Raw genomic sequence first — 25,269 nt, forward strand, 5'->3', positions numbered from 1 at the left:
ACACTTTTGAGCCTTGGTGACAAATCCTTTTCTTGCACGCACATCAGCCTCTACATCGAAGCATCTGAACCAACACCTAAAATGAACAAAGAAAAGGAATTATTTGCTGCTTTCTCATCGCTCGATGGTTGGTCTAGATCTAGATAAGATCTTGTACATTAGATCATCCATAGCGGAATGAACTCCAAAGCAGCCAATCAAAGCCATGACAAAAAATTCTTAAATAGTTCCTACTCGGAGTCTGTCCCTTCGCTCACATGCGGCTCACATGCGGTTTCACATCATCACACTTCCTTAAACCCAATGTTCCACAGTTCAATGAGCAGACTTCATAGTGTTCAAAAGCATTGACTGATTGATCAGAGGGTAGATAGCGCATGATTTGGCTTTTACACACACATGCCACCATTGTAAAGACTATTTGGCTAATTTTTGGCACTGTGCACATTGTTTCAAGCCTTGTAAAGCCTCTTGGCTATTTTCAGCATCAATTGCCACAAGCCTTGTAACATATTGGTTATATATTGCAGTTCTATCTTCACTGATAGTTCAGATTATATTTGATACACACAATGTTTTGCAGTTGATTTAGACAGTGATTTCATAGAGACTTGAAGTACATTCCTTGCACCCTGTCTACCACTAGCAACCTCAATTTGGAGGCATTTGCTAAGCTATAAAACTCCAATTACGACACATGGAAATACAGAATGGAGACAATTCTTGTACTTCAAGACAAATGGGAATATGTCGATGGGTCTACACATAGACCATTGGACAATCCAGCTAGCAGTAGCTCCACTCCCTTGGTTGTCGTAGCACTAGCAATAGGATCTACAGCGGCACCACCAGTGTCCGCACCTATAGTAGATCTTGCCATTTCCCGAGCACAAATAGAATGGGACAAGAAATTCAAATATGCATATCATTTGATCAAGCAGAATGTGCAAGGTGTCATGCTAGGACAACTCAACACAGTCAAGACATCAAAAGAAGCATGGGATATGCTTTTAGCTCTCTATGAGTCCAATAACACATCTAGGATTCTCACACTAAGAAATCAAATCAACTAGAGTTTTTGCAACAGCTGTGAAACTGATCCTGCTTACGTATTCACGATCAAGGATTACAACGATCAACTCGTAGTAGCAGGAGACACCATGAATCCCATAGAAATGGTTTAAGTCATCCTGAATAGACTAGGAGAGGGATACGAGAATATAGTCTCGAGTATTGCTATTCAATGGAAAATTCCAACACTTAAAGAACTACAGTCAGTGTTACTTGGTGAAGAACTCAAGGCGCAAGCCATTCATGCATGCAAAGGTCATTCCAATGATCAAGCATTCATAGCTTCATATAGAAGCATAGGCAGAGGCAGAGGTAGAGGTAGAGGTAGATCATTTTAACAAAGTGGTCATCATCAACAACAAAGTCATCACAAAATCAACATTAGCATCATCCTTAGCAACATCAGCATCAGACTCCAAGAGGAAATCATTCCAACAGAGGAAGACTCCAAGGACAACAAAATGCATCCACCAATGTGTTAAACATTCAGTGCAACTACTATCATAAGTTTGGACACTATGAAAGAGATTGCCGCAAGAAGCAGTATGATCAAAGTGGTCAATCCAGCAACAATCAAGGGAATTTTCGAGGAAGAGAAAATCATTGCAGTGGACATTCAAGTCACAATCATTATGCCAATGAAACTGAGAATATATTTCTTGCAAGCGAGGATATGCAGAACACCAAAGCATTGTATCTTGACATAGATTGCAATTCGAAAGGGGAATGTAGTTATCAAGTCAATCAAGAAGATTGGGATCCTTGTAACATCGACAACGGTGCATCATCTCATATGTAAAAACATGAGGAATGGTTCACAGAGATGAAACCATTAGAAGGATAGAAGAACATTATCTGCACTGCAGATAACACACTGAATCTAGTTCAAGGGAAAGTCATTGTCTCTATGAATAATTTCACTGGTACGAAAGGATTGGTGAAAGATGTACTCTATGTTCTGATGCTTAGGAGAAACCTCTTATCAGTTGGTCAAATGACGGAACACATCTATCGAGTCATCTTTGATGGAGATGAATGCACTATCAGAGACAAGTCAAGAGGATATCAACTAGTAGGAAAATTAGTCAAGGAAGAATGCTTGTTCAGAATGCTAGCTTTAGTACCAGATTTTCATGCCATGTTAGCTCAACTGCATTAGATGCCACTTCTTGCAGTATGGCACAAGAGATATGGACATGTCAATTTCAAAAGCTTGATGGAGCTCAGAAATCAAAATATGGCAATTGGAATTCTAAAACTACAATTTCTTGGAAAAGTTTGTGAAGCATGCTGCTTCGGTAAACAAAACCAACTTTGGCAGAAGTCCTCTTGAGCATGAGGTATTTTTTATTTGATTCATACAGATGTATGGGGTTATGCCTAGACCCGTAGCATCAATGGTTCACTTTAGTACTTGACTTTCATCGATGACTACACCAGAAATTGTTGGGTCTACTTTTTGAAAGAGAAATCTGAAGTGTTTTTCAGATTTCAAGAATTCAAAGCCATGGTAGAAAACTAGACAAGTAGAAAGATCAAAGTCATGAGATCAGACAGAGGAGGTGAATACATGTCTTCAGCATCCATGAACTTCTGCGGAAGTAATGGCATTAGAAGACAATTCACTTGTGTAGATACTTCTCAGTAGAATGCAAGAGTTGAAAGAAAGAATGGGACTTTAGCACACAGAACTAGAGAAATGCTCAGTGAGAAGCATCTTTCGAATCAGTATTGGACATAAGCAATTACCACTGCAAACTACTTGCTTAATCAACTTTTCTAACCGAACCGATTCAAGGTATGACACCTTATGAAGCATTTACTAGACACAAGCCACGCATTGGGCATCTCCACATATTTGCATAGCATATGCCCACATACATGACGATCATCGCAAAAAATTGGATGCGAAGTCACGTAAATGCATCATGGTTGGCTATAGTGAAGAAAGCAAATCATACAAGCTGTATGATCCCATCAACCGAAAGGTCATTATCTTGAGAGATGTAATCTTTGATGAGGAATCAGAATGGAAAACCTCAAATACACAGGAGATGGATATACTGATTACACATTTATCTATAAAAAAGGTTGATGAAGAAGAGCAAGAATTTCTAGAAACACCCCAAGAAGAGCAACAACAACTCACGTAAATGCATCATCATTGGCTATAGTAAAGAAAGCAAATCATACAAGCTGTATGATCCCATCAACCAAAAGGTCATTATCTCGAGAGATGTAATCTTTGATGAGGAATCAGAATGGGAAACACACACAGGAGATGGATATACTGATTACACATTCATCTACAAAAAAGGTTGATGAAGAAGAGCAAGAATTTCTAGAAACACCCCAAGAAGAGCAACAACAACTCAGACGGTCTACTAGGGAAAGCAGACCATAAACCAGATTGACATATGCTCAAAAAGGAAAAGGAATTCATGTTGAAACTACCAATTATGCTCTTATGACTACCATCATGGCTACAAAAGAGCAATTGTACTTCGAAGACATAGTTGACAAGCCAAAATGGCAAACTGCTATGAATGAAGAAATGGAAGCTTTGTACAAGAATAATACTTGGGAATTATGTGACCTTCCACCAAGAAACGAAGCCATCGCAAACAAATGGGTTTACAAAGTGAAGTACAATCTAGATGGAAGCATTGAAAGATACAAAGCCAGACTAGTTGTAAAAGGATTTGCACAACAATATGGACAAGAGTATGATGAGACTTATGCTCCAGTAGCAAAGATGGATTCCATATGGTTCTTGATATCGCTAGTGGCACTCAGCAGATGGAATGTGTACCCACTAGATGTCAAGAATGCTTTTTTGAACAATTACTTAGATGAGGATGTCTACATGCAACAACCAGCAGGTTATGTTGAAGCAGGGAAAGAGAATCAGGTTTGCCAACTCAAGAAAAGTCTCTATGATTTAAAGCAAGCACCTAGAAGTTGGTACAGCAGAATAGACATGTATTTTGCTAATTTAGGATACATGAAGTCTAAGGGAAGTCTACTGCAGATCATACTCTCTACTACAAGTTCAAGGGGAAGACATTACTATTACATTTTTGTATGTAGATGATCTGATTATGACCGGAAGCAATGATAGCTTCATCAAAAAGTTGAAACAAGACTTACCTGCAGAGTTTGACATGAAAGATCTTGGACTTATGCACTATTGTCTTGGTATTGAGTTCTAGAGAGACTCAGACAACACCTTCATGAGAGCTAAAATATGTTGACAGTCTCCTAAAGAAGTTTCATATGGCAGATTGCAAGATTGTAGCCACTCCCATGGAGCAGAGTTTGACACTTACAAAAGATTTAAAAAAGCCTATAGTCAATGACAGGCAGTATCGGCGGATCTCTTATATATTTGACTATCACATGGCTAGATATCTGTTATTCAATAAGTTCACTAGCACATTAAATGGAAAATCCAAAACAGTCTCACTGGAATGCATCCAAAAGAGTGTTGAGATACATCAGAGGTACAAGACAGTTTGGAATATAATATAGAGGAAGTCATCCAAGGTTGTATGGATACTGTGACAATGACTATGCCAGAGATCATGAGACCAGGGGATCCACTTAGGGATATGCATTTTTCCTTGGTCGAGGTTCTATATCATGGTTGTCAAACAAACATCCAACTGTTTCTTTGTCTTCAACTGAAGCAGAATATACGGCTCTCACTACAAGTGCATGTGAAGCTATATGGCTCAGAAGATTATTGTTAGAAACAGATTATTTTGATGAATCAAAGCCAACAACAATGTACTGTGATAATCGATTGGCTCAAGCATTGGCCAAGAAAGTGGTATATCACTCTAGGACAAAGCACATTGATGTCAGAGAGTACATCATCAGAGAAAGAGTGTTACTTGGTGACATTATACTGCAGCATTGTGATAGCAAAGAAAATGTTGCAGACATCTTTAACAAACCACTTGGCAAAAAGATTTTTGAGAAGCACTGACAAGCTCTTGGTTTGACCTAGAGAAAGGACATTCCCATTAAAGGGGTGTGATGGAATGTAATGCTCAGTCCTTCTTCGGTTCCCCAGAATCATCATCTTGAGGGAAGGCCTACTTCATGATGTTGATCTTGAGGGAAGTGTTGGGAAACCATCTCAACATCACATGTTCAATATTGTGCATAGCACTAACAACATAGAGTGTTATAAAGGAAAGAGTTAGATGCGCTAACCCTAACTCTAAAAGGGTTTGTATATATTCTACATTTTCAACGGAAGCTACTGTACAATTAGTCATTTGTCGTGTGCTCTCTAGCTGTGCCCTCTCTCCTCATCTCCACTCTTCTCCTCTCCCCTCTTTATATTTTGTCAGACCAAATCACTCAATGGAAAGGTCTATGAACATGGTGGGGAAGCATCTGAAATATTCTTCTCCATATTGACTTGCAATATTGCCTCCATTCACATAAAACTTTGCACATGGGATTAGGCATTCTCACTATCTCATCCCCTATAGTTTTGAAATTTTATGCTTATCTTCAATCCCCTCATTTCTTCTGCTCTCTTTATAGATTATGAAGTGGACCTTTGAACATATAAATTTTGGCTTGTATAGGTTTATATTTGCCTTAGTGAGGTTAGTAGAGATGCACTTCTTGATTCTTGCCAAACTTTACCCAATTCTCCTTGAGTAGTAGAGTCTCAACTCTTTTGGTCTTTCCCTTCTTCCTCTCTTTGGTTACTCTTAAACTACTCCATTTGCCCACTTACCCCTTTCATTTGTCAGGTTCTAACCTACCATTGACTTGCCACTTCATCCTCACATTGTTGAACCATGGGATTTAAGTAACATTGAAGCCGACTCTGAGAAACCTAGTTGAAGGACAAAGACCAAGAGCCCCAAAAGAAGGATGAAGGGAGATCTTGAGTGAAGGGCAAAGCGGCCAGACCGTCCTCCCACTTGATGACATCTTGGAGCTAGTGGCCAACGAAATGAGAGAGGCCACTAGCACCACAAAATCACAAGTCCAATTGACCTTTTGAGTGCCATTAAAGCCAATGGTAGAATTGAAAGAAGGAAATTGTGGTGGTATGTAGAAGTCAACATGCAAAAAATGTGTGTTGATGAAATGTTTGATGTGAAGTGAAAATTTTGACCTCCACATACAACACCATAGCAATGGGAGAAATAGGTTTGACACCAAGCACCACCAAACTATTGTAAAGCTAATGGGTAGTACTTGCTACCTTTATTAGGAAAATGTTAGACCCACTCCATGTATAAAAGATACTTGAATCTTAGCAGTTAAAGTCCAACAATTTGGAAGCAGTTCAATGTGTGTGGAGTGCAACCATGAGCTACTATAATTTTTTTTCCAGAAAGAGGTGAAATTCTATTAATTTTTGAAAACCATAAAACCATCTTCCAAAAAGAGCTGTTGATGAAAAAAACAAAGAAAACAGGTTGCCAACTACAAGAACAAACTCCCATTTTTGAATTGTATGGCTCACTGCCGATAAAGATTCCGAAATAGGAGCTAGCAACCATGATGGTGGTCTATACATCCAACGAATACCTCTCACCGAAAAGGGTGTAAAATACTCTTGCCTGCCATGTCTAGCGGAAGCGCTCCCACCTCTTGGCAGTTGCTCTCAAGCTTGAAGTACCACGCTCCTAAATGGCTTGCAAGGTGAAGATGATATCTTGCCAAATATCTACTAGGGTAGCCGTTAGAGAAATCGTTTGGCCTCCCATCACCTGATTGCATCGAGCCACCCATACATTCTAAGAAGTGATAATAGAAACAATCTCCCAAACACCATGCTCTAGGAGAGTGGTGGGTGGGAATGGGAGGGTTGAATTACATCATGGATCGCAATCCAAAAGACCTACTATCCATGTATCCTATAAGCCGATGTGATAGGGTCGATCGCAAAGGCATGGCCTCCCTCGGATGAGAGCCAGGCCACCATTCCCCATGCAAAATCCCTACTTATCCTCTGTGTGCTAGCAATAAGCCATATCTGCTGTGCAGCAGGGCAACCCCATAGACAGTCTAGGATTGTCTCCAAAACTCCATCCACACAACCGATACATCTGCTGTCTACCTGTATCTGCTTTAGCCAGGGGCCGATGGGCAAGCCCCCATGCACCAAGAGCCAAAAGAAACAAGAAATCTTTTGTGGGCGCAAGCTCGTCCAAAGCTGGGACTAAAAGAGGCTTATGACCTCTCTTGAGCTCTAGCCAATGGCGATCTCTTGTGAGGACCATGCTGCTGCCTCAAGCTATAAATGATGGCTAATGGGAGTAGTATATGAGATGAAGGAGACCTCATCCACTCAATTTGAATGCCCTATACGAGTGGCCACTCCCCTAGATCCCACTAAATGTCACATAAGGGTCTGCCCTCCCAAATCCATAGGTGCCACATTGCTCCCTCTGGGGTTGATAAGACTATGGAGGGATGATGTACCAAGTCCTGCCCAAGCGGCCCACATATCCTAACCCTCTTCCACTCTAGGTCCTCTAGCCACCTCTGTCTCCTCCTCCATCTACAACTCAGCCTCTGCGGTGAGCCTCCTGATCCCAACCTATAGAAACAAAATTGGGGGGAGCCAAGAGACTCCTAAAAGAAGTGTATTCGGAGCTATACCCCTATCCATGAGAATTGTCCTGACCAGCAATGGGGGGTCCAAGGGCTTTGAAATGCCTCCCACCAAGAGTCTAGGATTGCCTCCTCAATCACTCGAATCCTGATGCCTACTCCTGAGAGGTAAGAGAGGGCTTGACTGACGTCCTCTGTCTTTCTAGGAAGTCGTCTCCAAGTCCCAAAGGATCTGCTAGGTCCCTTGTACCATTGTGGCCATCTGATATGAGTCCATTGCCCAAGCATGTACCCCTCTGAATCTCTAACCTCCGGATGCCAGATGAGCAACTACCTCTTAAAATCCTCTCTGCAAGATGGCCTAGCTCGTATGAGTCTTGCCAATCAATGCCTCACTCTGTAGAGGCTCTGCATCAACGAAGAACCCTTCCCTGTCATTAGTAGAGCCTCGAAGAAGATCCACTTGTAGGACTGCTACCCTACTCACTGGTGCAAGGCGTATTCCCAAGAAGCCCTTGCTAGATTAGGAGCTTCCAAGGTTTTGCACCTAGGGTGAGGCCTCTCACTACCAGCTTGCCCAAGAGGGCTTTGCTCTGCATCTCTAGATCAATAATGCCAAGTCCACCCTATGCCTAGGGAAGAATCATAGTCTTCCAGGTTGGCATGTGCCATCCTATTCTGACAAGAGGAAGTTCCATACTTAGGATTGTAAAAACTGCCCCATGTAGCTCCGATGAAAACACCAACATGAAACGAAGTACCAGGTTATGGCTAGGAGTACCTGGCTCACCACTAGTGCTTGTCCTACAAGCGAGAGTTTGGTAGAGCTCCAATGTAATAGCTTTTGCCTCTAACACTCTCTAAGACCGAGCTGAAGTGTTGCCTTGCCGAAATGTCAATGCCGACTTGGCAATCTAGGTATCACGCCGTTTCCTCGAGAGGGATCCAACAAAAGCCAAAATCAGCTCCCCAACCTCGAATGTCCTAGATCTTCTCCATGCATGTGAAGAAATTGATGGATTTGTTCTAGTTTATGCAAGCTCTAGAAGCCTTGCAATAAATGGATAAGTCTCCTCTAACCCTCTCCAGGCTGGCTACAGAGCCATCCCCGTAGAGCGTTGTGTCATCTGTGAACTTAGAATCAAGGAGCTCCTCCTCCCACCTGATTGAAAGACCAGTCTGATCCAAAGAACCCCATCGTCTATCACCATTGCCAAATTCCAAGCCCATTCTTGATATGATCTCCAAAAATGTGCCAAAATCTCATCCAATGGAAGGAAGGATGGACCTATATTCCCTCGTGAGCCCTAGGATACAAAGCATCACTGGGAAGTAGGGAACATGGTGAGTCGAGTCCATGTCCACTATGAATTCATGATACCAAGGGATGAGGTAAACCAAATGAGGGCCCAAGAGGATAGGGCTACGCTCCACAAGAGTTAGAATAGTATCTGAGGATCCTCGTTGGAGGAGGAAAACATCGCATTCATAGATAGTGACCTCTCAGATATGGTCACCGTCTAGTGCCAACTTGCCAAGATGGCCTGGATCCAGTCCATAATCTGCCTCCTCGAGGGAGTGAGGCCTACTATCCTGCCTATGACGACCTTGTCCTCTAAGAGATTCATCACTTTTCTGTACCTGTTGCTTTTCTACTAGTGGCAGAAGAACTTTGACAACTGGGGAGTTGAGGATGCTGCCATAGAGCCCCTTCTGGCTAGACCAAAGGCTGCCACTAAGCTCCCAGTCACTAGCAATAAGCAATAAACTGCACCATCCACAAAGGTTGGGAGAAGGAGAAGAAGAAAAAGCAAAAAATGCCCAAGAGAGGATAGCCACCAGGAAACCGTCCCAGCCCCTAAATAAAGAGCCCGAAGCTCTTCCACATGCAAGCTCTTAGAGTAGAGAGAATAGTGAACGGTACAAGTGAGCTACCAGAAAGAGCTAGCCACAAAAAAATTTGGGAGAAACTTTAAACATTCTTCTTCTTGAGGGGGTTGGTCAAGCTACTGGAGAAAGGAGAATGAGTGTACAAAGCCAGTCCCTAGACCAAGAACTATCCCTAGACTAGTCCCTAGACCAAGAACTATCTACACGAGCAGGAGGTATCTCCTTTGATTGATGAAGGTGTTAGAAAATACCCAACAGAGGGTACATGTAGCGGAAGACTTATAGTAATGCCCAGGAGCTCACACAGTGTGCGGTGTGGGTGTGGAATCACAGGCTTCTTTACTTATGTGCATACAATAGGTGTGTAGACTCATCAATAGACAATGAACCAATCAGATAGAGAAACCACCAAAATATATATTTCCGTCCACAACTATGGACACAATACAAAAGAGACAGATCTAGAGTCCCACCAATGGTGTGGTCCTCTGATCTTACCACAAAGTCTTTCTCCTACCTCACACAGTGTGCGGTGCGGGTGTGGAATCACAGACTTCTTTACTTATGTGCATACAATAGGTGTGCAGACTCATCAATAGACAATGAACCAATCAGATAGAGAAACCACCAAAATATATATTTCCGTCCACAACTATGGACACAATACAAAAGAGACAAATCCAGAGTCCCACCAATGGTGTGGTCCTCTGATCTTACCACAAAGTCTTTCTCCTATCTGCTGGCTATCTCTAGACTAGAGTCCACGTGCTCCACCTCGAGCATGAGTAGACTTTCTGTCTAGGATGATCCTCTCCACCTTGCTGTCTGGAAACCAGCCTAGGTGGGCAGCCTCCTGCAAGCTAGATCTGCAGCACAAGGTACTTCTTTCTCCTCCTGACTGTAGGCCCAAAGGTAGCCCTACTGCTGCTCCTTCTGCTGGTGGAATTGCTGCTACAAGTGATGATGAAATGAGGCCTGAATGGCCTCCTTATATAGGCCCCAAGGGTGCTGGTAAAAACCGACTAGCCTGGTACAGACTGGCCGACCAGTCTGTGGCCCTATAAGGCACACAACCCAGGGCTTTCTGGCCCAAACTTCAAGGGCCCTTTGGCCCTCCTTTTAAGGCATATATCCAGCCTATAAAAGGCCTGTTTCCTGCCCACTAACAGCCACTTTTCCTGCTGCAGATCTGGGTGTGCACTCCCTGCAATGTCTGTGCCTCTGCTAGGCCCTCTTCCCGGCCACGTGTCCTGCATCGTACGGGTTCCTTGTGCTGGCTACTGCTTCGCCTTTTGCTACTGTAGATCCATCCTAGCTCCAGGTACCCACCATCTCTTTGATTCTTGCCCACATGACATCCAATCAGATGCCCATGTGATAGACACTCAAACCCTAGGTTCACCCCCCCCATGCTCTCCTCATATGGGGGCTTACAGATGGGGAGGTGACCTTTCCAACAGAAGGTGTGGTTTGAGGTCGAAGAGAGCCAAAGGGAGGACCAGATGAACCGCAGTAGACTATGGGGGTTGTTGCATGCTCAAGAGTTGCTTCTCGTCAAGCTAAGTGGCAAGGGCAATGCACGGTGAACACAAGGGGCTGGGATAGAGAAGCAATGGAATGCAGCAGCCTAGCTACTGAAGATAATAGAGCCGAGCTGCTTTGGATGTAGGTGGGTGCCCTTGTACTAGTCCTTGTGTGTGGGAGTGGCACCTGATTATTGGCGGAGATCATGAGTAGGGAAACGCCCCCAATGTGGACTATACGGTGACACATCCCCTACAATGGGATGTGGAAATATTGAAGCATAGGGAGGGGTTGCGGGATCAGTACACCCCTACCCTAGTGTTCGTAGTGCTCACTTTGCTAGGTAGCAAGCTGGAACGGCAAGAGAGATGGGAAGGGGGGATAGGTAGAGGCCATCTGTCCACTACCATCTCTCAATGTTCACCACTCTTGTTTCACCACTCATCTTGATGAGCTACTATATCTAGTCATTTGGCCATGTAATAGAGAACTCGTTTTCAATACTTTTGACATTAGTTGTGTATTGTACTCTCTCTCCTTCTCCCTCACTTGTTCAGTTGCTAGTTTCATTGTGCACCACACTTTGCATTCACTTCCATTGTCTCATAGTTGCATCAACAAAGAGTGCGACTCATGAATGAGAGCAATCTCTCTTGTGCCACTGTAGAGGACCTAGCACATTGCTCCCATTAACTCCTGATGGTGAGAATAAGGTGTTCCCAATAGAATCTAGTATCTCAATCGAAGTGTTTGTTGGCGACCTCAAACACATGTGGGGGTTAAAGGTCACTGTGCCTTTCCCCCAGTTATGTACAATACTCAAACACATATATAAATGAATGAAAAAGAAGATTAGGGTGGTTCTGCACCCACCAAAACTTGTGGCTCTCTATCTCTCTCTCTCTCTCTCTCCTTCTTCCGTTCTTGCTCTCGTTGAGAGCACTCTCAACTAGTATCAGAGCCCGGGTGATCTAGCTGAGCGTGCGTGAATGCTTGAAGCTCAGCAACTCTGTGGGAGGAAGGAGAAGCTCTATGGGAAGCTTTGTGGGCAACTTTACTTGCATCCGAGTATGCAGAGACCTTGGAGGAACCTTTGGAAAAGTGACTTTGGCTTTGCGAAGTGGTTTTGAGAGCCTGTTAAGAGTTTTCAAAGAAAAAGTCGTTTTTTTGAGCTTTTCCCTGTTCCGTTCGATGACAGAGACTCCGTATTGACTTGTAGAGGCAACTATTGCTTGCTTTTGGTGTCCACTTCACTTCAGGAGCTTGGAAACACCTTCATTCTTGAATCTGGGATCATTTCATTGGATTTCTGACTCACTGTGTCAGTTTCTGCGTTTTTTGCCCGAGTGTTGGAACTCAAGTTTGGGGCAACCATTTGCAGATCTGTCAATTCCAGTGGACTCAAAAGGTCCTAAAACTTCTATGTTGCTCATCATTTGCACTCCGGTGGAGTTTACAAACAGCTCTATTTCCAAAAACGTTTTTCAGTCCGTGTGTTGGACCCAGTGATTGAGACCACGGTCTCCAAAACCGTCTGTCCCATTGCATTCCGGACGCCCAAAAACCCCTACCTGTCAGTTCTTGTGCGATTTGGTGGAGGATTTTCATAGTTATAGATCTCTGTGTATTTGATTTCGTCTCTCTATTATGCATTTTTCATTCTAAGGTATTGAAACCTTAGATTTATGCCACATGGCAGTGGATAAGTGTTGACTCCCATTTCTCACTCATCGGTTGGGATTTTGGAGTTCTGGCAGAAGAGAGATATTTGCAGATTTTCTTGTTGAGTCCGATTATGCAATGGCGCCCATGTTTTGAGGCATATCAGGTTCTATTTTCATTAGCGGTCATTACCGTGGGACTATGATTTCTTGAGCATACCTTATGCAGATCACTCTGGTTGCAGTAGCAGTGTGCACTCATTTGTGGTATGCATTGGGTTGCAGTGGATGATTTATAGGCCATTTGGATGCATTGCGGTCGTTATTGGGGATGCACTGATAGGCCCAAATTGCCTTGTGGGATGCTATTTTTATGGACGCTTTGCACATGGATGCTATTTCATGCTGAGGGATAGCTTTGACACATTGCAGGTGATGCACTAATAGTGCTATGCTCTCTTGGATGAGATATTATTGATGTGGACGGTGTTTATGCTTGAGTCATTTGGCACTTATTGGCATTTTCTTTTGGGCCAGATTTTCTCATATGGATGCATAGTATATGCACATGAGTCAAATGCCTCTTTTGATGCTTTGAGCTTTGAGTTTTGGTGATATTTCACTCTATTGTGGCATACACATTTGGGTGCACCTGGTATTTGGTGTGATTCTCTCTTGCAGGCACTAGCATTTGGGATTTTGTTTCATTTGCATCATGGCATCCTCTTCCATGTCTGAAAAGGAGTTTTTTAGCATTAAAAAGTTTGATGGGACAAACTTTTCTTTGTGGAAAGAACAAATAAGGGATGTGCTTATTCAAAAGAAGCAGATTAAACCCTTGGCAGGGATTGAAGCTAAGCTTGCAAATATGTCTGAGGATGATTGGAATGAGTTGGATGCATTAGCAAAGTCTACTATTAGACTTCATCCTGCAGAGTCAGTTTATTTCACAGTAGTAAATGAGCAGACTACGGAAGATTTGTGGAAGAAACTGTGTGCCACTTATGAGAAGGAAACTGCCTCTAATAAAGTTTACCTCATGAAGAGGTTGTTTGAGCTGCAGATGAAGGAAGGAGTCTCCATTGCTTCTCACTTGAATGAATTCAATATTATTTTCAGCCAGCTTCGGGCTCAGAAGATGAATTTTGATGCGGAGACTAAGGCAATATTTCTCTTATGTTCATTGCCATCCTCATGGGATACCTTCCGTACAGCTGTCAGTAACTCTGCACCTGGTGGAGTACTGAAATTTGATGATGTTGTGGGTAGCTTGTTGGCCGAGGAGATTAGACGGAAGTCTATGGATGGCAACAAGCAGGATGCAGCCTTAAGTGTGCAAAGGGGCAGATCACAATTCAGGGGGAAGTCCCAAGAAAGAGGGAAGTCTCGTAGCAAATCCAGGGCACGGAACATTGAGTGTTACCACTGTGGCAAGAAGGGCCATATGAAAAAGGATTGCTACAAGCTGAAAAGAGAGCAAAAGGATAAGAAAAAGAATGCAAATTGGGGTGCAAATCAAAAGGAAGAGAGTCCAAGGGAGGACAAAGGAAAAGTGAAGATCGAGGAGATCAATGCAGTCACACATGATAGTGACAATGACGTTCTCTTCATGTCTAGTTTATCTGCAGAGTTGCTTACCACTTCAGATGATGCATATTCCCAGGATTGGATTTTGGATTCTGGTGCTTCATTCCATGTTACTCCCCATAGGGAATGGTTCTCCACTTATGACAGTGGAAAGACACGTTGTGTGCATCTTGGAAATGACTATGCATGTGACATAGTGGGAGCAGGTGACATAAAGTTTTCTTTTGCAAATGGGTCTGCATTTGTTTTGAAACATGTGAGACATGTGCCTAAGCTGACCAAGAGTCTTATTTCAGTGGGTCAGCTAGATGATGCTGGTTTTCACACCACTTTTGGCTTTCAAAGTTGGAAAATTCAAAAGGGCTCTATGCTTTTGGCCAGGGGTGCCAAGTGTGGGACTTTGTATCCCTTACATGTATCAGGGGTATTTGATCATGTTGTTGCAATAACCAAGCAGCCAAGCACTTCTTTGTGGCATTGCAGGTTGGGGCACATGAGCCAGAATGGAATGAAACTCTTATGCAATTTGGGTTATGTACCGCATTTGAGTTTCTCTGATTTTGAATTTTGTGAGCATTGTCTCTATGGGAAGCAAACTAAATCAGCCCATAAAAGAAGGGGAAAGAAAGAGTTTGAAATGCTTGATTTGGTGCATTCAGACGTATGTGGTCCCATGCCTACACAGTCATTAGGCGGGGCTGAATACTATGTGACATTCATTGATGATGCAACTAGGAAAGTGTGGGCTTATGCTATAGCTCGGAAGAGTGATGTGTTCCAGGTATTTCAGAAATGGCTGGCCTTGGTTGAGAATCAGTCAAGTAGAACGCTTAAATGCCTACGGATTGACAATGGTGGAGAGTATCTCTCTCATGACTTTCAACATTTCTGTGATACACGTGGGATTAAGAGGGAGCTCACATCCCCTCCTACTCCAGAGCAAAATCCAGCTGCAGAAAAGATGAACCGTACCATTCAAGAAAGGTTGCAATGCATGCTTTCCAATGCAAGTCTTTCTGGTGGTTTTTGGGCTGAGGCAATGAAGACTGCAGTGCATGTGATCAATAGATCACCTAGTAAGAGTTTGGATGGTGGTATTCCTGAAGAGGCATGGAGTGGCAAAAAGCCCTCTTACTCTCATTTGCATATATTTGGGTGTGAGGCATATGCACATGTGCCAAAAGAGCTTCGAAAGAAGCTAGATCCTAAGTCTAGGAAATGCATCTTTCTGGGTTATGGTGAAAGTGGAGAGATGGGCTATCGTCTCTGGGATCCAGAAGCAAAGAAGATCATACGCAGCCATGATGTAGTCTTCAATGAGAAAAAGATGCATAAGGCACCCATGAGGGATGTGGAAATGAGGAGAATCACTTTCCAGGATGTGAATCCACCTGCATATGTTGATAGACAGCAAGTTGTCCATGCACCAAATGTGCAAGAAATGGTACCACCAAGTACTCCCACAGGTATACAATCAAGGGTAGATGATGGATCATCTATTGGTGGAAATGATGAGCCAAATGTGGCTGATATGCAAGTGGGACAGCAAGTTGAAATGCCATTGAGAAGATCATCTAGAGTGTCTAGACCGCCTGATAGGTTTGTTCCAGGGGTAGACTATGTGATGCTTAGTGATTGCGGGGAGTCTTCTTGCTACAGAGAGGCTATGATGCGTGAGGATCAACGCAAGTGGGAGTATGCTATGCAATCAGAGATGAGTTCACTTATGAAGAATAAGACTTGGGACTTGGTTTCTTTGCCACATGGAAAGAAAGCATTGCCATGTAAATGGGTCTACAAAATGAAGGTCACAGGTGATGATATGCCTAGGTACAAGGCCTGTTTGGTCGCGAAAGGGTTCAAGCAAGAGAAGGGTGTGGACTTTGATGAGATATTCTCTCCGGTTGTGAAGATGACCACACTTAGATGCATGCTTGGACTAGTGGCAGTAGAGGATATGGAGCTTATGTAGATGGATGTCAAGACAGCTTTCTTGCATGGGGATTTGCATGAGGAAATTTACATGGTGCAGCCGGAAGGCTTTGAAGAAAAGGGCAAAGAGCATTTAGTTTGCAAGCTGAAGAAGAGTCTCTATGGTCTTAAGCAAGTGCCTAGAGAATGGTATCAGAAGTTTGATGCTTTCATTCGGTCCCAGGGTTTTAGGAGTGAAATTGATCACTGCCTCTACACTAAAAGGGCTAAGGATAATAGCCTGATAATCTTGGCACTATATGTGGATGATATGCTATTGGCTAGCAAGAATACTTATGAGCTAGATGCATTAAAGGCAAAGTTGCATGAAGCCTTCGATATGAAGGATTTGGGACTTGCAGGTCATATTCTTAGTATGTGCATCACGCGTGATCGGAGTAGGAAACTCCTTTGGCTTTCACAAAAAGAGTATGTTACAAAAGTATTGCAGCGTTTCAATATGGAGGGGGGGAAGGCAGTGAGTACTCCATTGCCTCCATAAGTGAAACTCAGTCATACAGATAGTCCCAAATTAGATGAGGAAAGGGCCATGATGGCCAAGGTTCCTTATGCATCAGCAGTTGGGAGTCTTATGTATGCTATGATAGCTACTAGACCAGACATTGCATTTGCAGTGGGAGTTGTTAGCCGATATATGGCTAATCCAGGAAAGAGGCATTGGGAGGCAGTTAAGTGCATCATGAGGTACATGAAGGGTACCAAGGAGATGTGCATCTGCTTTGGTAAAGGAGACATGCATGTACTTGGGTACACAGATTCAGACTATGCAGGGCATGTGGATAGTAGGAGATCCACTTCTGGTTATGTGTTCACCTTTGCAGGTGGTGCAGTGTCGTGGATGTCTCGTGCACAGAAGTGCATTGCTTTGTCTACCACAGAGGCTGAGTATGTTGCAGCCATAGAGGGTTGCAAGGAGGCTATATGGCTTGATCGGCTAGTGGGAGATTTGGGGACTCATACAGGTGTACCGACATTGCATAGTGATTCCACAAGTGCTATTCAGCTAGCACGGAATCCGGTCTTTCATGCAAAGACCAAACACATTGAGGTCAGGTACCATTTCATCAGGGAGGTACTTGAGGACAAGCGCATAGAGCTTGTCAAGGTTCATACAAATGATAACCCTACAGATATGCTGACTAAGAGTCTACCTAGTCAGCGGTTTGAGTATTGTCGTGTATTGATGGGCATTGGATAGTATGCTCATTGGTTGTTCTCCCTTAAAGGCACATTGTCCTTTAAGTGGGAGGTTGTGGGGGTTAAAGGTCACTGTGCCTTTACCCTGGTTATGTACAATACTCAAACACATATATAAATGAATGAAAAAGAAGATTAGGGTGGTTCTGCACCCACCAAAACTTGTGGCTCTCTATCTATCTCTCTCTCTCTCCTTCTTCCGTTCTCGCTTCCATTGAGAGCACTCTCAACACATGCACATCTCAAGCACCAGATTTGCCACAATGTAATGCTTGGATACCACCTCCCAAGCCAAACTAGCTGGTGTAGAATAGGACCAAAAACAAATCCTATGAATCCATCATGCTAAGATCTATTGCAGTATAAGGTGACATTGCATGAAGAGAGCATGGTCACCAGCTTGGGACTCATATAAAAGCTAAGGTAGCAGACCCTCTACCCCATATAGCTACTCCCATGTCATAGTGAAAGACTTGGATGTGATACAAGAGAAAAATCTAAAAACATCGGACCAAACCATCATGGCAATGTGACAAGTCCACAATCAATTCTTGCAAGATTACTCTTCAAGCTAACATCTACAATAACCATGAGCTCACTAGAATGCCTCTATGAATGGAAAGCCAAAGAAAGCATGAACTTTCTTAGCTCTACTGATCCCCAAATCTAGGTCTTAAACCTTGCCAAGAGCTACTTAGTAATTCCCAGTGCCTGCCAACATTGAATTGCCGTGGGTATAATATGGTGAATATCTCTCTATTATATCATGTATCTAGTCGTTATCAAATGCTAAAAAAGGGAAAAGGATCTAAAGTAGTGGGCACTGGCAAAGACCACTCCCCCATATCCCAGTCCAGCTCTTCTAAAGATATCCCCTAAAGTACACAAAACTTACAATATGGACGAGGCAATTACAACTTACAAGATCGTGGACATGCCCATCTAGGCATGGAAGTTATGCACATAGAAAAAGGACGTGGGAGCTGCACTTACTTTGTAAAAATCACTTGATGTTTGAAATCCAGTGTTTCTACAAGAACTCAAACTAGGATAGTGCTTTTTAGTTAGCCAAACATGCATGTGCCCTTTAGTTATATTTGTATCTTTTGACAAACAGTGTCTTGATATAATCCATAGTGGATGCATTCCTCTACCAACCAAATATCCATGGTTTGTGAAGTATGATTCACATCTTACCTAACATGATTGATATAATCCATAGTGGATGCATTCATCTACCAACCAAAAATACATGGTTTGTGAAGTATGATTCACATCTTACCTAACACGATTGTAAATTGATGTGGCAAATTTTCATTGCTCCCTTGGAATTATCATCCAAAGCAAACCAAACTAGGTTACATTCTCTCGTCCCAAAACATCTATGTTTACTTGTATCTTGCTTAAAGTAGTTTTTCTACCATGTTCTAGAAAATATTTTTGCTTAAGCTTCATATTTTGTGGAAGTAATACATGGAACCTTTCCTTTTGTCTCTTTTTCATCCATCCTAGTTAGCTATAAATTCTATTGTCACTATGTTTCTTAATAGTAAGTCCAACGAACATGTTAGTTTAACATCATCAATGGACATAAGTATCTTGTTGCTTACATTTCTTTTTCATAACTTACTTTGAAAAAATAATCAGATTGTACAATAGAAAATCAAGAAACAAGTTTTCTTGCAAGAAAACTTTGTAGTACGGCTCTTTCTATTCATAGTGTATGAAGCCTATAATCCTAGCGATCTCTGTTAAAAGTGGACCAACTCACCAGCTACATCAAAACAATATGTAAGTCAATATCTAGTATAATCATTTGGATAGACAGGTTTCATTGCTACATGGTTGCTATTTACTTTATTAAAAAAATTAGTGCATTGGTTAAACTATGCCCTAGCTCCTCCTATCATAGCTTGATAAACCGATGTCAGTGTGGAACAATGCCACATCCAAAGTTCCATGTATCTAATTTTACATAGGTTGTGCCTCAATACAGTTTTTCAAAAAGTACATGGAAACTTCATTGGTTTATCTTAACTTGATAAACTGATGTTGGTGTGGAATAATGCATATCCAAAGTTCCATGATCTAATTGCACATAGGCTGTGCCTCAATCTAGTTTAGTTAGAAAGATTCAAAGCACTTGTGCACACATGTTTGCATGAAGGCACCATACACATGTGTTTGCATGTGCATGTGTGTGTATACCCATCCAATCATGAATCCAGACAAGCTAAAAACATTTCCTCATGCTTCTAGGTGTGGGATGCATTTTTTTTTAATCCAGCACCAAGGAGGAACAATTGTAAGATAATGTTAAAGATGCAACAAATTTTCTTTCAATATTGTAAAACATCATTTAGAATAATCTTGAAGTTAGAGACTCAGGCTTCTTTCATATAATCGTAAAGTTGGAGACCCATATATGTTCTTGTGGATCGAGATAAGAAAGAGAAAATCAATTGTATTTGTTCCTACTTGGGGGGAGGGCTAGTTGCATCTCTTCGTATCTTTTGGTTAGTGAAGAGTTATTACTTTTGAGTAGTAAAAAAGGAGCTCAAAAATAGCAAAGGGTGGCCCCTTGGAATGGGCACAAGAACCCACATATACAAGTGCCATTAATGAGATTAGAAAGTAATACTTACCACTAGTCATATGATAATCCAAAGGCCTAACCGACTCTTTCTAAATCTAGAGGATGAAGTATTCCAACCATTGGGTTCTATCCCAATAATATTTCTTGATCAAAAGTAAAGGAAGCCAATAGCAATCCACAAAGTATGAGTGGCAAAAAAAAGTTTAAATCCAACTAAGACCTTGCTAAACCAAATCCCTCAATAGGTTTTTAATTCAAAGCATGAATATACAGGTACATAGGGTATCATTATGCTAAGGCACAAGATCCTTATAGGATAAACATGCCTATAAGTACCATACATCTCAAGGATTACTTCACTTCCCATGTACCAATCAAAGATATTTCATGTGCCTTCATGCAAACATGTGTGCACAAGTGCTCTTTCTCTGTCTCGCTCTCATGCACATGCACATGCACATGCACATGCACACGCACATGCATATGCACATGCATATGCACATGCATATGCACATGCAAGTGCCAGCATGCATGCATACACACACACACATTTATTTGTTGTGGAATTACACACACACACACACACATGCATACACATGCACACACATGCACACATGCATGACGTACACACACACACACACTCACTCATTCATTCACTCTCACTCACTCACTCATTCACACACTTAATCACCCACTTAGCCTTGCACTCATTCACTCACTCACTTTACTTTAGTGCATTATTAAGTGTGTGTGTGTGTGTTTGAAAGAGAGAGAGAGAGAGAGAGAGAGGCAACAAAATTCACGATGCAAAAAGAGTAAGAGGATAGGAATTATGTCTATTCAGGAACTATTTGCACTTTATTTGCATTTAAACAAGTCTATGTGTTTGATTATGTAGATCAAGTATTAGCTAGAGTCTTATGCATATACTATAATAACATAACTCTTTCAACATAAGTCATGATTGAGAAATATATGACTAAGCAAAGTTGAAAAGGATTTCTAAGAAACAAAATACAAGATGCACATAGTAAAGGGTATACATCTATTTCAAGGCATTTTGCACTTTATTTTGATTTTAAAAACAGGTCTATGTGTTTGATTATCTAAATGCTCGAGATCAACTAGATTCTTACACATAAACTACGATGATGTATCTCTTTTGAGAAATCATCAAATGTCATGATTAAGTGATTTGTTTTTAGTCTTAAACATTATTGATGGAAACAATGGGAAAAAAAATAGTTAAAAATGGTCAAAAAGGCAAAGATTAATCCACTTTATCTCATTGAGGGTCCCTAAAGAGGGACTAAATAGGTTGTGTTGATATTCAAGAATAACTACTATAATTGAATGTTATTTAAATCGAATTGCCTCACATGTAACAAATGCCCCAATTCTATATGCTTTAACACAAATGTTACAGTTTTCATTTTTAAATAAAAAATGAAAATTCATATATTTGTCTTGTATGTATTAAAGGTTGGATCCATTTGCTTGTTTAATACTAGAGCTAGTCTAATAGTGGGGTTAGACAAGAAGTCATGGTCATGTCGCAAACGGGCTTTGTGTTAATTTACAGATATTATTGGACATGCATAACATGTGATTCTAATCTATATAATAAAGTAAGAACCATTTCCTTCATGGCATAGGACATATTCCATCTCCATTAGTTTCATGATCTTATTTAGATCTTATGAGATGTAGTTTCTCTTGAAAAGTTAGGCACAAAATACTACTTTAAATGTGATGATTTCTTTCAGTCCATATAAAATACATAAGTGAACTTTGTATGAAATCCAATACCTACACGTAATGACTTTTTTGCACACCATATGACTATTAATTATTAAGTAATATGATGGATTAATTAACTTTAGTAATGATCACATCTACAAGATTGAGTCCACATCCCTAGTAGTCCAAGCACTTGAGGGAGTCACTATATGTAAGCCCTATATATCACGTGTATTCAATCCCTTATCTATGAGTATTGTATGATTAAAAGGCACCCTTCTTTGATACAAATATGCAACTATTTCTCAAAATGTTTTTTAATGATAAATCTCTATAAATATAAATTTACGTTAAATACGTGATTTAAAAATGTTCTATTGGATGCATGTGATAGTCACATTTTCTCTGTGTGAACCCCTAGAGTCCAGCCATATGTCTATATGCAATTTATCTAGAACATGCATGCAAACACACATCTATCTAGGGGTGTGTGTGTGTGGGTGTGTGCACGTGCGTGTGTGCTTACATGCATGCACATCAATGTACATGGATGTGTGTGCATACATGTATGTGCATGTGCACACATGTAAGTCTACATGGGTACGTGTATATGCATGCATGCATACATGTATGCGCATGAGTGTTTGTGCGTGTGCATGCATGCATGCACACGTGTGTGTATCGGTTCTTGCATTTGTGTCTACATGTGCATGCATGCATGCATGTGTGTGTGCACATGCATGCATATGTGCCTGTGTTTGTGTTTGTGTGTATATGCACATGCGTGCATGCACGTGTGTGTGATTTTGGCGCATGGATGTGTGAGCATGTGTACATGTATGTGTGTGTGTGTTGGAGAGAGAGAGAGAGAGAGAGAGAGAGAGAGAGAGAGAGAGAGAGAGAGAGAAAGAGAGAGAGAGAGGTATGATGATAAACGCGTCAAGGGTGAGGAAGTAGTTGAGAGATTTCAAGGCTCAATCACAAAGCCCTATGGTAATCATCCATTTTCTAGGTGCAAAATTTGGATGTGGTGCTTTGTATTGGCCTATTCTAGCCTTTAGAGCTCTCCCTAATTACCCAACCTTTGGGAATAAGAGAGAGGGTAGAACTAAACCTCGACTTCTAGGTCATTGATCATTTGATGGGTGTGGAGGCTTCTCTATGAGATATCATCATGGTCAATTGAGGATTGATGGAGCGCAAAACCAAATGAGGAAGAAACTTAAAGTTTCTAGTTCCTCTGGTGGGAAGAGTTAGAAGATTCCTTCCTTATGACTAGGATGAGAGAAACAAAATGGAAGGCTAGGGATTCTATGTTGATGGCGCCACATTTCATCTTTGCCATCCTTATGTAACTATTCCATGTAGTCCTTGCTGTTTCCATCAATTGTGCATGAATTCTCCCATAGCTCTACCAAAATCTTTGCATTAAAGGCGCACATGATAAGTATCTTTTAGTTCCTTTGGCACCAGGCATTGGTAAGTTGGCACTAAATCTCCCTCAACTCCCTTGGCATAAAGGTTACCAAACTCTTTGCATTAAAGGTGCACATGACAAGTAGGCTTTTAGTTCCTTTGGTACAAGGCATTGGTAAGTTGGCACTAAGTCTCCATCAACTCCCTTGGCATAAAAGCTAGGTAACCAATTTTGGGCAAATCAAAAGATACTAATCTGCATGAAACCTAAGGGTTAGAGCATCAATGGTGCCTTCTTCTTATAAGAGAATGAGATAAATGGACATGACCCCCCTTAGATCTTGGTCAATGCAATAACGAGGGAAATGTTGGTGGCAAATTATTTGCAAGATGGAGCAACATCACTTTATATGCATTTGAGAATCCAAGCCATGTCAAAGATTTCCCTTGATTACTAGTGAACTCTCCTTTTTTCACAAATACCTCACGTGTCAATTGTAGGGATCAAAGACTCAATGCATCATTAAACACATGCTAATTTTTTTGAGCATCTAATCTCATTAGACTGCTACACAAAGACTTTGATGCTACCATCCTTTAGTACTTGGGTCTCACTACTACATTATAAGATAGGGGCTTAAGGATTCCATGTCAACAAGCTTTTGCACACCTTGTCCTAAAATTTCAACATAGCAATACCATATCATCAATCTCCAACTTGCCTTAGTTTGGAATATAAACTCAAAAATCTTGAATCATTAGTCTCAACCTTTGTTTGAATTTGACCTTTTGTTGTATAAAAGCCATAAGTTTAAATGATGGTATCTTATGCTCCTTAGCACATCAAGTGCTAAAGCTTTTCACCATTGGTTGCACAAATTCCTCATGATTTATAGAGCTTATGTTTAAAAAAAAAGAAGAAATCCATCCTCTATTTTTCCCAACACCATGTGGTTTTTAGGAATATACATTTCTTTTTGCATCAAAAATCACCCATTTCCAAACTATGATGACCTCCCATCAAAGGAAAATAAAGGAGCATTTATTGGCCTACTGTGAGGGTAGGCTTTAGTAGAGTGATGGTTTCCTTCCCAAAGGGAAAATTCATAATTTTGAGTTTTTTTTTGTCTTTTCTGTGATTGGTGCAAGTTTCACTTGCTATTTTTATCCCTTAAATCTCTCTTCTCTCTCTCTCTCTCTCTCTCTCACACACACACACACACACACACACACTTATTTGGTGGAAATCTCTCTCTCTCTCTCTCTCTCACACACACACACACACACACACACACACACATAACTTTTCGCCCTCTTTTCCATGCTATCCATCCAATTCATCTTTTTTTTCCTTATTTTGCATCTTGGGAAGGCCTTATGAATGATTTTCATCATTTATATGATTTCCCTTGTTATATTTAGTAGGAGTATAATTGTAGGTGCATTAAAAAGTTGCAAGTAGGCTAGATCTCACTCAATGCTTTGAATGAACGTTTTCATGCTTGATGATTCACACGATTAAAAGGAACTCATAGAATTCAATGAAGGCTTGTCTCAGGCTTGTTTTCCTATCTTGGGAATTAAAGATGTGCTCACATAATTTTACAATAAGAAGTCATGGGCATCTTCCAAGCTTCTTACCTGTATTAGGAGTTATGCTTGTTTTATGGAGAATTGCAGTGCTTTATAGTGATGGGCTTTTAATTACTGTCAAAGATCTTTAATAGTACTAGTAATAAACCAAGACTCATGACGTAAAGTAGCTCGACTCATGGTGTCAAAAAATTCCGTTATTAGTACGACTAAGAAGTCTTACAAATCAACACCCATGATGTAAAGTAGCCCAACTCATGGTAAGAGTTTGTGCCCACGAGGTCAAAAATGCGCATTTTGTGTGATTTTGGAGCTTCAATGAGTTTTTACGCATGAACAAAGGAGGGAAAGTATTTAATGCATGCTGACTACTTGCAGAGAGCTGCACTCTTGCAGAGCTGACGAACC

The sequence above is a fragment of the Dipteris shenzhenensis genome, chromosome 6 (assembly GCF_047967505.1).
Source record: "Dipteris shenzhenensis isolate YYH24624 ecotype China chromosome 6, Dip_SZ_1.0, whole genome shotgun sequence".
NCBI lineage: Eukaryota > Viridiplantae > Streptophyta > Polypodiopsida > Gleicheniales > Dipteridaceae > Dipteris > Dipteris shenzhenensis.